Raw genomic sequence first — 13,647 nt, forward strand, 5'->3', positions numbered from 1 at the left:
ACCTGATACTGCCTCTGGTATATCCAGTAGTCCGTGTCTTCCCAACTGTCTATTTCGTATTACCTATAGGAGTTGTGAGATTGATCACTGTTGGTTATCTTCACCTTTCATCCAAATGTAAATGAAACAGACGTGGAGAACAATTGCTAGAAATATCTTTTGGAAAATCGAATATCTACTTCAAAAGTTGACCGAAACAGAATTTTCTACAACTCGTGGCGTGTCGTGTGGAACATGATCCAAAGAGATTGGAAACCTAAACTCCGAATGACCGGAGTGAATAAAAGCTACAGATATCGATGCGTACATTAAGTGTGTTTGAATGGAAAGGTCCAATACAGGGTAACTGAAAATATAGCATACAAATATAGGTAACATATATAGGAAATGGAATATTGTGCACGAAAAACTAGTTATGGGTATGGTTGTTACATTCTACATGTACTGGTGGATTTCAGAACGTGACTCAGAGGATTATGATATCACGTGCGTCTGTTAACTGCTCACAGGGCCTCATTTTCAATGGAGATACCCATGTTGTATCGTTTTTCCGTTCTCCTACTGGTCAATTAAATAAGTCATCATGTTTTAAAAATGTGTAATCTCACTGACTATTTATTTCCCAAATGAAAGTGAAATTAGCACTATTAAAAATAGATTGAATACCAACTGTAGTAAATACTAAAGATAATATCCGTTTGTAAATTGGATTTTTGAAAATCAACACCTCATACAATTTTAACCAGAAATTGATGGTACTGTATAATGAATGGTACATGAACAATAATCATCATTATAGATTCAATGAGTTATACAAATCATTCTATCATGGGAGTTGTTGATCTGTTTACACAATACACGTATTACTAACTTTGTTTCAATTTGTCAAAAACTTTGAAAAGAAAAATAAAGAAAACCACAGGTATAAGCATCACCTTCTTTCAAACTATGTAAAATCTTTCAGTATGCATACATGAACAAAATGAGCTATCATATGATTGGATTATGTTATACCTTCCATTCTCTTATCGTTGACTGTACTATTCACAACACCATATAATGTCTCAATTGGATGGAAACAGTGTTAAGCATTCAATATATCAAGCTATAGGACTCATGGCGGGTTTGACCGGTCGACAGGGAATGCTTACTCCTCCTAGGCACCTGGTCCCACCGATCGTATATCCAGGGGTTCATATTTGCCCAACTCTCTATTTTGTATTCCTTAAAGAGTTATGAGATTCACCACTGTTCGTTATCTTCACCTTTCATATCATTGATGGAAAAGTGAAGATAACGAGTAATGATCCATCTCATATATACATCTGTGTGTCCTTTTGTCAGAATACGATTTAAATTAAAATATTTAATGAAATAAATGCACACAAATAACTTATATAACGTCGATCTCTTCAATGCATAACTTATATACCGTCGATCTCTTCAATGTAAATCTTTTTTCTTTAATACCAGAAACATCCTGTGTATTGAAATTGAATATTTAATCTCAACGTTTGCATGCCGCTTTAGGAGTTAATATTGAATGTGTCCGGTTACAAATACAGCAAAACTTACAACATTTATTCAAAATCAGCAGGTGTGTGTCAAAATATAGTAATACATACACCACTTACAAGTATTAGAACATGTATATCGAAGACGTTCAGAGAAAACATTGATACTGACAAAATATGTTCATAATAAATTCATACATGTACAATGCAGCACTCTCCATTAAAGCTCGTGCAGATGAACTAGCTGACTCCCCGAGACTACTGACGTCTAGAATTGATCTCAGCACTAGCTGATATAGCTAGGGGGAAATCGTTGATGAATAAAGTGTTTCGATTGAAAAAAACATCGACGACAATTTTATTTCTGTATTTTTCAAAGTCTGATTTCTGTTTGTTAAAAATCTCAGTTTTTGTAATGCATGTCCCCGTGTTATAGATGCATCCATATAAATCATGTTTGACGTTTTTGTTACATGTGTGTTCTATTTACGGACTAGCAAACAAATTCATCAGGACAACGAGCAATTAAATCTATTGAATTAACTAGTTAGTATGACTAGCGTCTTAGAAAAGTTATCATGAAGACTGATGTAAATATCAATTTATTTTTTCATGAAGATATTGAATCTCGGTAAATCATGATAAATCAATGAATATAAGCACAAAATATTGGTGTCCATCCCCGATTAACCCTTTATTTGATGTCGAATTATTTAACCTTTCGGAATAAAGATATGAACATTACTCAAGCCTGACTATGAAAACATAGAAAACATACTTGGAGCCTGCAGTGTTGTCAAATATAACTGAATGGAATTTGATAACAGAAGCAGTTTTATTCCCAAATTGGATTGCTGCTTGATTCTATGAGATTGATGCTACATTTCATTATAAAACACAAATAAACATAGGATGTTCCGGAACCTTTGCTCGCTTATACATTACCCGTTCCTTTCGAGGACCTAAAACTTGTCACCTGCCCCCTCGTCTCAGATTTTTTTCAAGTCTCTCTAAAGTGAATCCCACATCCGCCCATGCATATAAGGCAATATGCGTTAAAGTAGCTAATTTGATTCATTAAATGTTGAAGTGGGATCATGAAGGTTTGCAAATGAAGCAAGTCCGGATGTTTTTATACTTTGAGTGACAATGAATTGCAGAAACCAGCCGTATGTACGTGTTTGTATGTATCGTATATCTAATATTTTTCTGTTCGATATCTTTGCCAATTGTAAGTGTAATGGTAGTCATTTCCTTATAAATATGATGCAGTTGTGAAAAAATATATGTATGAATTTGATAAATATAGTATGTCTATTTCAACGGCTAGACATGTCGATAGAAATGAGAGTAGATTGTATTACATTTTATGACGTATGCCAGAGTGAAACTTATCAGTTCATGTCCTCATGTGTTTTCAAAAAATGACATTTATTTGTTAAACACATACCTGCAGCTCTAGCGTATTGAAACCAAAATAACTTCATCGCGCTCAAAATCACACGGCCTCTCAACTCGGTCGGCGCGGGTTCCAATCCCGCTCGTGCCGGAAACTGAGAAACTTTCCCAGTTTACTTTCGGAAGGTCGGTGGTCTCTTCTCAGGTACATTGTATCTGGGTTCTCTCTTCCACCAATAAAAACTGGGCACCACCAGATAACTGAAAATTGTTGAGTGTGGCGGAAAACATCAATCAATCAATCGTTTGATAAATTCATTCATTTAATCATTCCCTGGAATAATGAGTCCTCTCTATCCCTTTCACAAGGAATTGTATATAAATTTCAAAATTTGTCCAAAACAGAATTGTCTAAAACACGTGACATATTGCGTTGAGCATGATCCAAAGAGAGTGGAAACTTACACTCAGAATGAGACGTGTGATTAAATACTACATATATGGAGGGGTACATTTATGAGTCTTTGAATGGAAAGATCCAATATAGGTTCACTGAAAATATAGTGTACAAATATAGGTTACACAGCAAGTGTGATATTGTGCGTAAAAAATATTTAAAAAAAAGTTATGGGTATGGTTCTTACATTTACGTGCACTGGTTGATTTTAGAACGTGGCTCAGAGGATCATAATATGACGTGCGTCTGTTAGCTGTTAGCAGAGCCTCATTTTTAATGGATATACCCGTGTTGTATCTGGGTTTCTTCTTTCTCCGAAAATATGTCAACCTATTTTAGAAATATGTAATCTCACAATCTGACTCATCAGAAATCCCGTGTTCATTCTCATTATTCAGCCAGCGGTTCGTGTGGGCATCAGTTGATTACAAACCACAGCTGACCATGGGAAATGAAGTTGTTGGAGTCTTTTGTGTAATTGAAATTAAAAATGAAAATTACAAAATAGTGATACTATAAAACGACTTTTTGGGGAAAATATATCCCGGGCCCATTTTCCGGTGTTTTCATAGCTTTACTACAAAAATATATATTCTTTAATTACTTGTTTGCTGTGCAAGTATAAGTAAAGGAATATTGCAAGAAAGGTAGACTAAAGCATTCAAAGGTATTTTCCTTTTATTTCGTATGCTGTATATTGTAACAAATACTTTACGGGGATAGAAATTTATCCAATCTGGATAACGAAATCGTTTTATAACACAGGCACTTGTTTAATACATGTATGTGTTTTATAAGCTGTTCACAAATTCATTGACACATCCAAAGGGTTCAACATCTAACAACCCCCGCATATTCTTCCTTTTCACAAATATTTCGCACGACACTGCTATGGCATTTTTTTTTATTTCTTATGATTCCATCATTCTAATCACTATCTCTAACATGAGTAGTACCATAATTAGCAGTGAAGTAGTATTAATGTAATTATTATATCCTCCACTTGTATTAGATTTTTTCTCCATTATTACTCCTATTATCTTCAAATTATTAAAGATATCTTCATATATTTGAGTTTGTTAATTTGGCGCTCCATAGAAAACTGTTCTTAGTGTATTCAGGTGCTTTCCAACTCAAGACATCATACCAGCTCTTGCCATAAATGAATCTTACCATACAAGTGACAAACACACACTTGAATATGTTGCAGAAAAATAAAGATCAGGTGGGTCACATATATAGCCACATCTTTTATAATTTCTTTCTAGGAATTATTTTTAAGGGATTTTTCTCCTTGAGAAAAAGATGAAAATAAAAAATGTGTCGCTATTCAAGGAATTTTATCGTTCCTAATAGTTTGTAATTTTTTAACTGTTTGATGATAATGTTGACAATCAAGAATCAGTCACTGGTTATCCATGTGAAATTTAGGTATCCCATATGAATAATCCCATGGTCAATTTACTACAATAAAACATATTAACCAATTTTGATCAAATAATCAACAAAGATAGATCCATACGACAATGCATGTATTGGTAAAAGGAAAAAAGAGTTCCATTTCTCATACCAATAATATATGTACAAATATCAAAATCAAGAAGAGGCCCATGAACCACATCGCTCACCTGACTCACCTTGGCCCTGCTGTTGTGATTTTTAAATGATACCTAGCAAAGTTCGGACATTCACTAGGATGAACCAAAGGCACAATAAAGATCCCTCCCTGCTCAAAGGCCGTAAGCGTCGAGCATAAAGGCCTAAATTTTGCTGCCCTTCACCGGCAATGGTGAAATCTCCATATGAGTGAAAAATTCGCGAGAGGGACGTTAAACAATATTCAATCAATCAATAAATCTATTATACAGTATACCAGTTTGCATAGATTGAGTTAAAACCCTTTGTGGTTGTTCCTGCTCTCAATCACTATGCATTTAGATTTTTGTACACATGTGCGGTTGTACAGAAGATTTATGAAAATTGGTCAATTTTTGGAAGTTCTTGGCCCACCCCTAAGGCCCCAGGGGAACAGAAGTCGTAAAATTTACAATTTACCTTACCCTTATCCTAAAGGTGCTTGATTCTAAAGTTGAAAAAAATTGAATGGTAGTTATAGAAAAGTTTTAAAATGTTCAATTGTTAATGATGACGGACTACAACAGATGCAGACCAATTAAAAAAATGTCACCTTACTTTACTCAAGTGACCTAAAATTATACAATTCTTCTAAAGCTCTTGAAAATTGATAATGCTATAAAAGCCTAGTCTGATCCCTTACACTCCATTTCAATAGTTTAGTGTAAAAAAAAAAGGCTGGCTGGAATAGGGACCATAAGAAAGCTATGAGATTAGTTCAATATTCAAACCTATTTGAATAATAAGTATCTAACCGAAATGGGATGATTTCATCCAAAATATTTTACTAAAATTATTTGTGGGGACATGAGTTCACACAGACATTATGTTTCAAAATGAGTATGAGTATGGAAATGAACTTGGGTTCAAATTGACTGGTTACCTAATATGGCTACATCAACATCACTTGAAGCTGTGAGTTTTTTTGGGTCATATGTGGGTTCAGAGAATATTGGAAAGTATGTTAGGAAACAAGTATAGTGGAAAAATATGTTAGAATTTTTAACATTAAATCTATGAGTCGGTGATGCAGGAATGGAGTGATATAGGGACTCAACCATGCAACTGTCATTTGAGGGGTGGGACGTAAATCAAAGATAGTTATAAGAGGTTGATCTTAAGCTTTCTGATCTGTCCCAATATCTTCTCAAAGAGCTACAATTCTGCAGCTAGTTCTTTAGAAGATTCTTTAAAGATTCCCCATGTATATATTTCGCATGTAAAACTTTGATCCCCTATTGTGACCCCACCCAATCCCCATGGACCACTACTAACTGTACCAATATTTGTTCAAATTCAATGGAACCACTGCACTTCATATACATGCACTATTTAATTTTGTCACAATGCACAGTAATTGAGAGGGTGTTACAACTTACATGTACCAGATAAGACATACATGAATCATCAATATTCTACCTATTTACAACTGCCCTAGAACCTGATTTTCATGCACCCATGTTATGATAGACTGTATTATGGTATGTATCAAGCTCTTCCATCTGTCTCTTAGCTTTTTTAAAAAATTCAAAATTTTAGTTTATCAATCCTTTTACCCACTAAAGTGATCTAATCAGCAATTAAAAAACTAATTAAGCTTTGTGAACATCATATCTAGCAAAAATACTTATGTACACATCTATGTAACTTTACAATAATAGTTATGACCTGTTCACATGGTGGTTTTACTGCCGGGTTTTTAAGGTCACGATTTCAAAGGCCTGGGCCTTTCCAATGGGGAAAAAGAGCGACATTTGATCGATATTGGGAAAAAATGTTTCATTCAAAGAAAATAGGAAGAAAAACAATCCATAGTGCATTAAGGTATCACACCGGTAATTATTTTCACTATATATTACTAAAGAGGGGAAAAAATCATTAAAAATCAGTTGCAGAATTGATGCCGAATAACGCAGTCAGACACGTTCTATGTTACCTATCTCGTCTGCCGACACCAGAAAAACGATACCCTACGCGGCATTTTTGAAAATAAATTACCCGGAAACAAGACTACCCTCAAATCCACATGTTTTTCACATGTGTGTAAACAGCCGGAGTGCACCTCAGGAAGTAGCCTCAGCTACCAACAGAATATAGTTCCTTTGTATACACTTGGTTATTTTTACAAATTACACAAAATTTCCTAATCAGGGGTACAAAAATTAAGAGAAAAGATGAAGAAATGAGAAAAATCGCGCAAGGAAAAAAATGTTTCTTTAAATATATGGAACTACAATTGACTAAGTTCATTTTGATTGGACAATTACCGGTGTGATACCTTAAGGTATGATTGGGCTCCTTCTAACTTTCAACATGTTCAATTTGCTTAAAGCTTACCTCATGCAAATAAGCAGAGACCAAAAATTAGGTTTACTTAACAGTTTTGAAGCAAACTTGTAATCTGTGGGCCTGTGAAGAAGATTTAAGAATGATTAGGCTACCCTGCTTGCGAATTTCAAATCAAAAATTGGGGAAAATACCTGCTTTTTAGCATTGGGAATGGGACCTTATTTCGACCCCATACAGACCCTTAAAAAACCCTGACTGCACATTTTGAATTAAAATTTTCAAACTTTAATGCGCATCAAATAAACTTCATAGAATAGATAAAGCCCATACATAATAGCAAATTGGGGTCACATGCATCATACCCATGATTAGCAATTGGTATATTTTTGTACAAAAACTAATTCTAAAAAACTAATTCAATGCGAAAAAAAGTGAACAAACATTATTCCATGAGAAAATGCCATATATAGATTTGTGCTCACCATAGACACACTGGGTATATACATATTGAAGAAATTGCTTTTAAATAGTTTTGTGTTATTCATTAAAGTAATGAATCATAAAATTGATTTTAAAAAATCATGACAATGTGAGCTTGAAACCTAGCACTAACCACCTTTTCATCTGTGAAACTTGAGAAACCCCCTATTCCGTCATCTAAATACAGAACAATTTTGTTACCTTCTTGTCGTGCCATCTAAAACCTAAATATTCTTTGTCTAACTCATGCATAACTATGTGATGATACGCACGTTTTAGATCAAATGCAAAAAGGTAATAACCCGATTGAAAAAAATATCTAAACGTAGTGGTATCCTCATAGATGTACTTGTGTTTGAATTTAAACAAATGTGGATTGACACGCCTGCAGTCAAAAACCAGACTTTGTTTGAATTTATTACCTGCTACCGCCAACGGGTTTACTGTCCTTGGTATTTTTATTTACTTTCAGAATACAACCTTTCTCTACTATCTTTTTGATTTCTTTGGACACAAACTGCTCATTGTTAACTGCAGATTTGTCGTTCTTCAATTCAATATGTCCCGGTGTAGTAACCAAAGGCATCTTATAACCAAAGTTTAAAACGTCAATAACAAAGCTATTTGCTCCTATCGAACGCCATCGACCTACATTTTTCTCAATTGCCATGATTACCATTTTCAAAATTTTCACTTATCTTATTCTTTTTCAATTTTTCTGTGCAATCTTTCCTCCAGTGTCCCATCTTGTTACAGCGGTAACAGTGCCCCGATCTCCAGATTCCCGTTGTTGTAGAGATTGACTGTAAATCCGGCTTTAGATAAGGTGGCACGGCCTCTCGATACTTTTCACGGCGTCGTTTTGAGTCCTTGACGTTTCGTTCCGCTTTCGCCTGACCCTTGTTAATTTTCTTTTCATCCTTCGAGTCCGATGTGATTGGATTTTTCACATATTCATTGACAACTCTCCACCCTGCCTCAGACGAATCCGTAAGCCTGGTTAATTTTTGTCTATTCTTAACGATATCCAAACCTTCTGCTATTCTCTGTTGCGCTTCTTCCACCTTGTGATCCTCCAGCTCTTTACTCGCGTCCTTGAGTTTATTGTTGACTTGTGCTTGTGCTGCTCTTCGTTTCCCCTTTTCTTGAATTTATGCCTGTCAGACAGAACTTCTTCGAATTTTGCTTCATGTTGTTCAGCTATACATTTCTGGTTATTGTTAATACTTTTCTGCACATCTGATAATCTGCTGTCCCAAAGTTCTGAAAAGCTTCTCAGAGAATTATCATTATTCGCATGCTGTAAAGTTTGGTTGATTTTGTCTTTGAACGGCCTCGTCGTCCATTTCGTTTAACCCGTGCAGATCGGCGACTAGATGTGATTACATTAACAAAACCTGCTCTTAAAACCCCTTACTAAACATTTCTATTGGTCAGAACTTTAACACCATTCCATGGATCATGCCACTATACAGGTTATATCATTTGAATACAAATAGTGAATACAACATTTTCCCGCTATATTATCGAAACACGGGAAAATATAAGTATTTTATCTCGAGAGTAATTTAATCATTCGTACTTTCTACATTCTATCGCGTACTTATACGTGATTTGTACATTCTCTCGCGTACTTTTACGTGATGTGTACGTTCTCTTGCGTACTTATACGTGATTCGTACGTTCTTTTGCGCAAACATACACAGCAGATCTTTATATGTCTAAGTACATAGCACTTTTTATGTAATTTGTACATTTTCTCACGTAAAAAGGTACCTTCTAATTTTATATATGTCTATTGCCTAAGTACATGCATATATTAACTTAATCTATACGTGATTTATACATTCTGTCTCGCATAAAAATACATATTAATTGTATCTATACGTGAAAGGTACATACTATTGGAAATTAAACGAGAGTTACCTGTAAAGTGTTGTTTGTAATTATACAAAAACTATTGGAAAGGAATGGAAGAATCACATGAGATAACGTCAGTGTATCTAACCTCAGTGTTTAAGTCTAATTAATAGCCGAAATGTACTTGAACGAAGGGTAGGAAAAAGGTTAGACATGCAGTTCATCCATTCCATTCTAGTAATTAATTTGAATTACAATCAAATATCAGCTTACTAAGCCTTACAGGTACATGTCTCGTATAATTTCCAATTCTACTTCATCACTGTACATGCTATTACGTAACCACATGAAATTGTCAAGCTTTAAATGCGTCACAGAATTTAATATTTCTCGAGCCTTGGCGGGGGAAATATTCAAATCCAATAACGAATTTCATAAATTCCATATGTCATAGGCACGAGTGTAAGATTTAATTTATCACACAAGTATTCTTCAACGCAATATATTCCATTTGTTTATTTCACAACCCGGCTGTCACAGAATTGTTTTGCTTTCAATTTGATTGTGACGTCGTCGCGACGTCACGGTTTCAAGAAACTTGAAATTATTTTCACTTCATAAAAGACAAAAAATCCCATTGGAACAACCGTGGTGACAAAACAAAGTCTTTTACCGGCAATGTTAACAATTTCAAAGGATGACATGTTGTTTTCTTCAGGTGGCGCATGAATGATCAACTTACCTAATTTGCATAGTTATGAACCTGTGTTACGGGTTTATATCATTTTTTCGAACCCGTGTCATGAACCTGGGAAAAGTACCGTTGTGTGATAATACAAATTAATTGATGATAATATGTTTTGTTCTTAAGTAAATATATACATCATTACATATGAACAGGGTATTTTTAGTTATCAGAACACTTTTATAAAGTCTGTCCCAAGCATGCCAAAGATAGCTAGTTAATGCACTGACATGCCGATGTATTCCTCAAATGCGTAACATTTACAAAACTATCCGTGCTCATGAACCGGTAAAACAATTAAATTTAAAAAAACCTACTTCTTTAAGAAAAGAGTCAATTCTAGATTCTAAATACGAATCAGTCAATTCCAGATTGTTACCGGTCACGTTTGTTTCAAAGTGCTAAAATCATATCGGGCACTGTCTTCAACTTCGATAAACCCAGGCAAATTTCGTCAAAATCAAATGATTTCATCCAGTCCAGTACAACTGCGACATCCGGAATTTCTGAATATCTAGGAAAAGATGTTTCCTATCAAGCACCTTTAAGAAATCCTTTTAATAGTGCATGCTGTTTCATACGATGATGAACAGCATCAACATTAGTCACTCCTTGCTGTATTGACACCAGGAATGACTTTCCGGTCCACCACAGAATGTCTTCCATTTACATAGATAACACACATATTATTTTTTCTATTCACGAAGACAACAATATGTCTTTAGTTTCGTCCAATGAGTAACTACTTTGGATTGATCTCCAGATCTCAAAAGAAATCAGTGGGTTAAAAGTTTACCAATTTGGGAATTTTTCGTCAACTCTAGAATGTGGTGGCCAGTCTGGCATTATTAAGGTATCATATAGCCGGTTTTTGACAGATATATAATTCCTGCGTTCAAAAAAAAGCAGCTACATGTATATGGTACTTGTTGCTTGATCTAACGTCATTTTCGGAAAAACTGATATTATCATACAGAACGGGAGAAAACAATACAATCTCAATCCAAAGCAAGAAATAGAAGAAGACATATATTGTGAAAGGTTTACAGTCGCAGTGTTTATATTTTTTTCTAATTGATGATATTGCGTGTACATTAGCATAGCAAATAAATCAATATTTGGACTAACATTAAACATTTCAATGGCTCATTGAAAAACCTGTTTATCAAGCATTAATTTATTTATTTTCTTGTTTGAATGTCTTCTTTCCAAAACTGCGTTGTAGTTTTATTTTACCTGGGATATGAGCAGCTATAAGCCAAATATATGCTAAATGTATGCCCATATTCATATTTTCTAACCGTTCTATCGCTCTCTAACGAACGAGTAAATCCTTTTTCTCATATATATATATGTGCTACGCCAGTTGTATGGTCAGCTTCAACTTTAACGTGCTTGTCTTCTCTGTCATTCCATGTTGCCTGCAGTGAGGAAAAAACGCTTAGAGGTCTAAAACATTAAGATGATGATTGAGTTGAATCTTACCATGATCTACCTATTGATGTATTAATTGACTGAAGGTTACACGTTTAGTCAATCAAACCTGCAATGCTTATGATTATGAAATCTGGTAACCTCGGTTCATGGGTACTTTAGAACCAACAATGTTCAGCTTCCACTGCTGCAAGTCTTTCCTACTTAGATTTTATGAATGAATTTCATATTGAACCTTTGATTCCTGTAAAGCCGAAATTTTCTTATTCTGTAATTGCCTATGAACTGCTCAGGTTGAGCTAGAAAAGATAATATAAAATTCCCAATAGCAGTGCTAATAATTTCTTTTGTATGAAAACGTTAAAATATCGAACTGTAATCAATCTCATAACTCCTGTAAAAGTACAAAATTAAGAGTAGGACACACACGTACCCTTGGGTATAACAGAGGTGGGATCAGGGGCCCAGGAGGAATGTTGTATAGATAGGAGTTATGAAAATGATCACTGTTTGTTATATCCACCTTTTCATACAATCAATGGACAACAATGCCAGTCTCTTATTATATGTTCAGATATGTTATGATATCCTAGGCACCTGATCCCACCTCTGGTATATCCAGGGGTCCGTGTTTGCTCAACTCTCTATTTTGTATTGCTTATAGGAGTTATGAGATTGATCACTGTTCGTTATCTTCACCTTGCATTACGTCTTCCATCGATGTTTTTTTGTATGTATTGCAAGATATATATCCAACAATCTTACTCTACTGCAATGGAAATCGTATAAGTCCCTGTAAAAAGATCTAATGTTAACTGTTTTAACTATTTACTATATTTATTTTGGGGATCCGGGTTAGAATAGATCCTCAGTACCCCTTTGCCTGTCGTAAGAGGCGACTAAATGGGGCGGTCTTTCAGATGAGACCGCAAAAACCGAGGTCCCGTGTCACAACAGGCGTGACACGATACAGACCCCTCCCTGCTCAATGGCCATAAGTGCCGAGCATAGGCCTAAATTTTGCAGCCTTTCACCTGCAGTGGTGACGTCTCCATATGAGTGAAATATTCTCGAGGAGAACGTTAAAGAGACACTACAGCTCATTTTGCGCAAAAATCATGAAATGACAATTTTCCCAGCGCTTTCTCAATTTTTGTTGCATTGTTGAAAGTATGAACTTTACGAAAGTAACACTTATCTAAAGTTAAAAATTATCGATTTAACGTAAAAATTAATACTTTTTGATGGCCTATACAAAAAATATTGAGTCTCCTCCTTTTAGTCTTCAGACGCATGCGCATAGACAGTAAACAGTGCAGCATGTCGTCCAGTGCGAGAAGTGTAGTTGATAGATCTAGAATTCTGACAGATTCTGTGAGAAACGAGGTAAAAATAGAATGAGATAAAACTCATGCGTGAAATAAAATTTACCTAGGGATCAGTATGACCGTTGGAAAACAGAGAGCTCGGAAAAACGCATGTAACTCAGTGGCGGATCTAGGATTTCCGAAGAGGGGTGTGAAAGTCAAAGATTAGCCAAAGTAATCGGCTATTCGGGTGCAAAATTTGGATTTTCATTCACAATCTGTGGCGTAAAAAGGGAGGGGGGATACTGGCCCCCTAGATCTGCCATTGAGACTAGCTGCGAAGACACTACGTTTGAAAGTAAGTGCTATTTTTATCTGAACACGACACGTGTTAGTTGTAAAAACATCGGTCAATGGGAACATGGAAGGGTTTCTGTTGAAATAATGATTTATAATTAGTTATTATAAAGAGCAGGGAATGATCTTTATGTACTTGAAAGGTGAGTGTGGACCCCCTTGAAGGGGAAT

At 35.2% G+C, this 13,647-nt stretch overlaps 1 protein-coding gene and 1 pseudogene across 50 annotated transcripts in view; one reads left to right on the forward strand and one right to left on the reverse strand.

The window, feature by feature from the left end:
* The window catches only part of LOC125659436 (leucine-rich repeat-containing protein 15-like), a 615,079-nt gene that overhangs the window by 178,295 nt on the left and 423,137 nt on the right, over positions 1–13,647 (forward strand). The gene's annotated exons all lie outside the window — the stretch shown is intronic.
* On the reverse strand, positions 8,081–9,119 carry LOC130050119 (uncharacterized; annotated as a pseudogene).

The sequence above is a fragment of the Ostrea edulis genome, chromosome 9, assembly GCF_947568905.1.
Source record: "Ostrea edulis chromosome 9, xbOstEdul1.1, whole genome shotgun sequence".
Taxonomy (NCBI): Eukaryota; Metazoa; Mollusca; class Bivalvia; order Ostreida; family Ostreidae; genus Ostrea; species Ostrea edulis.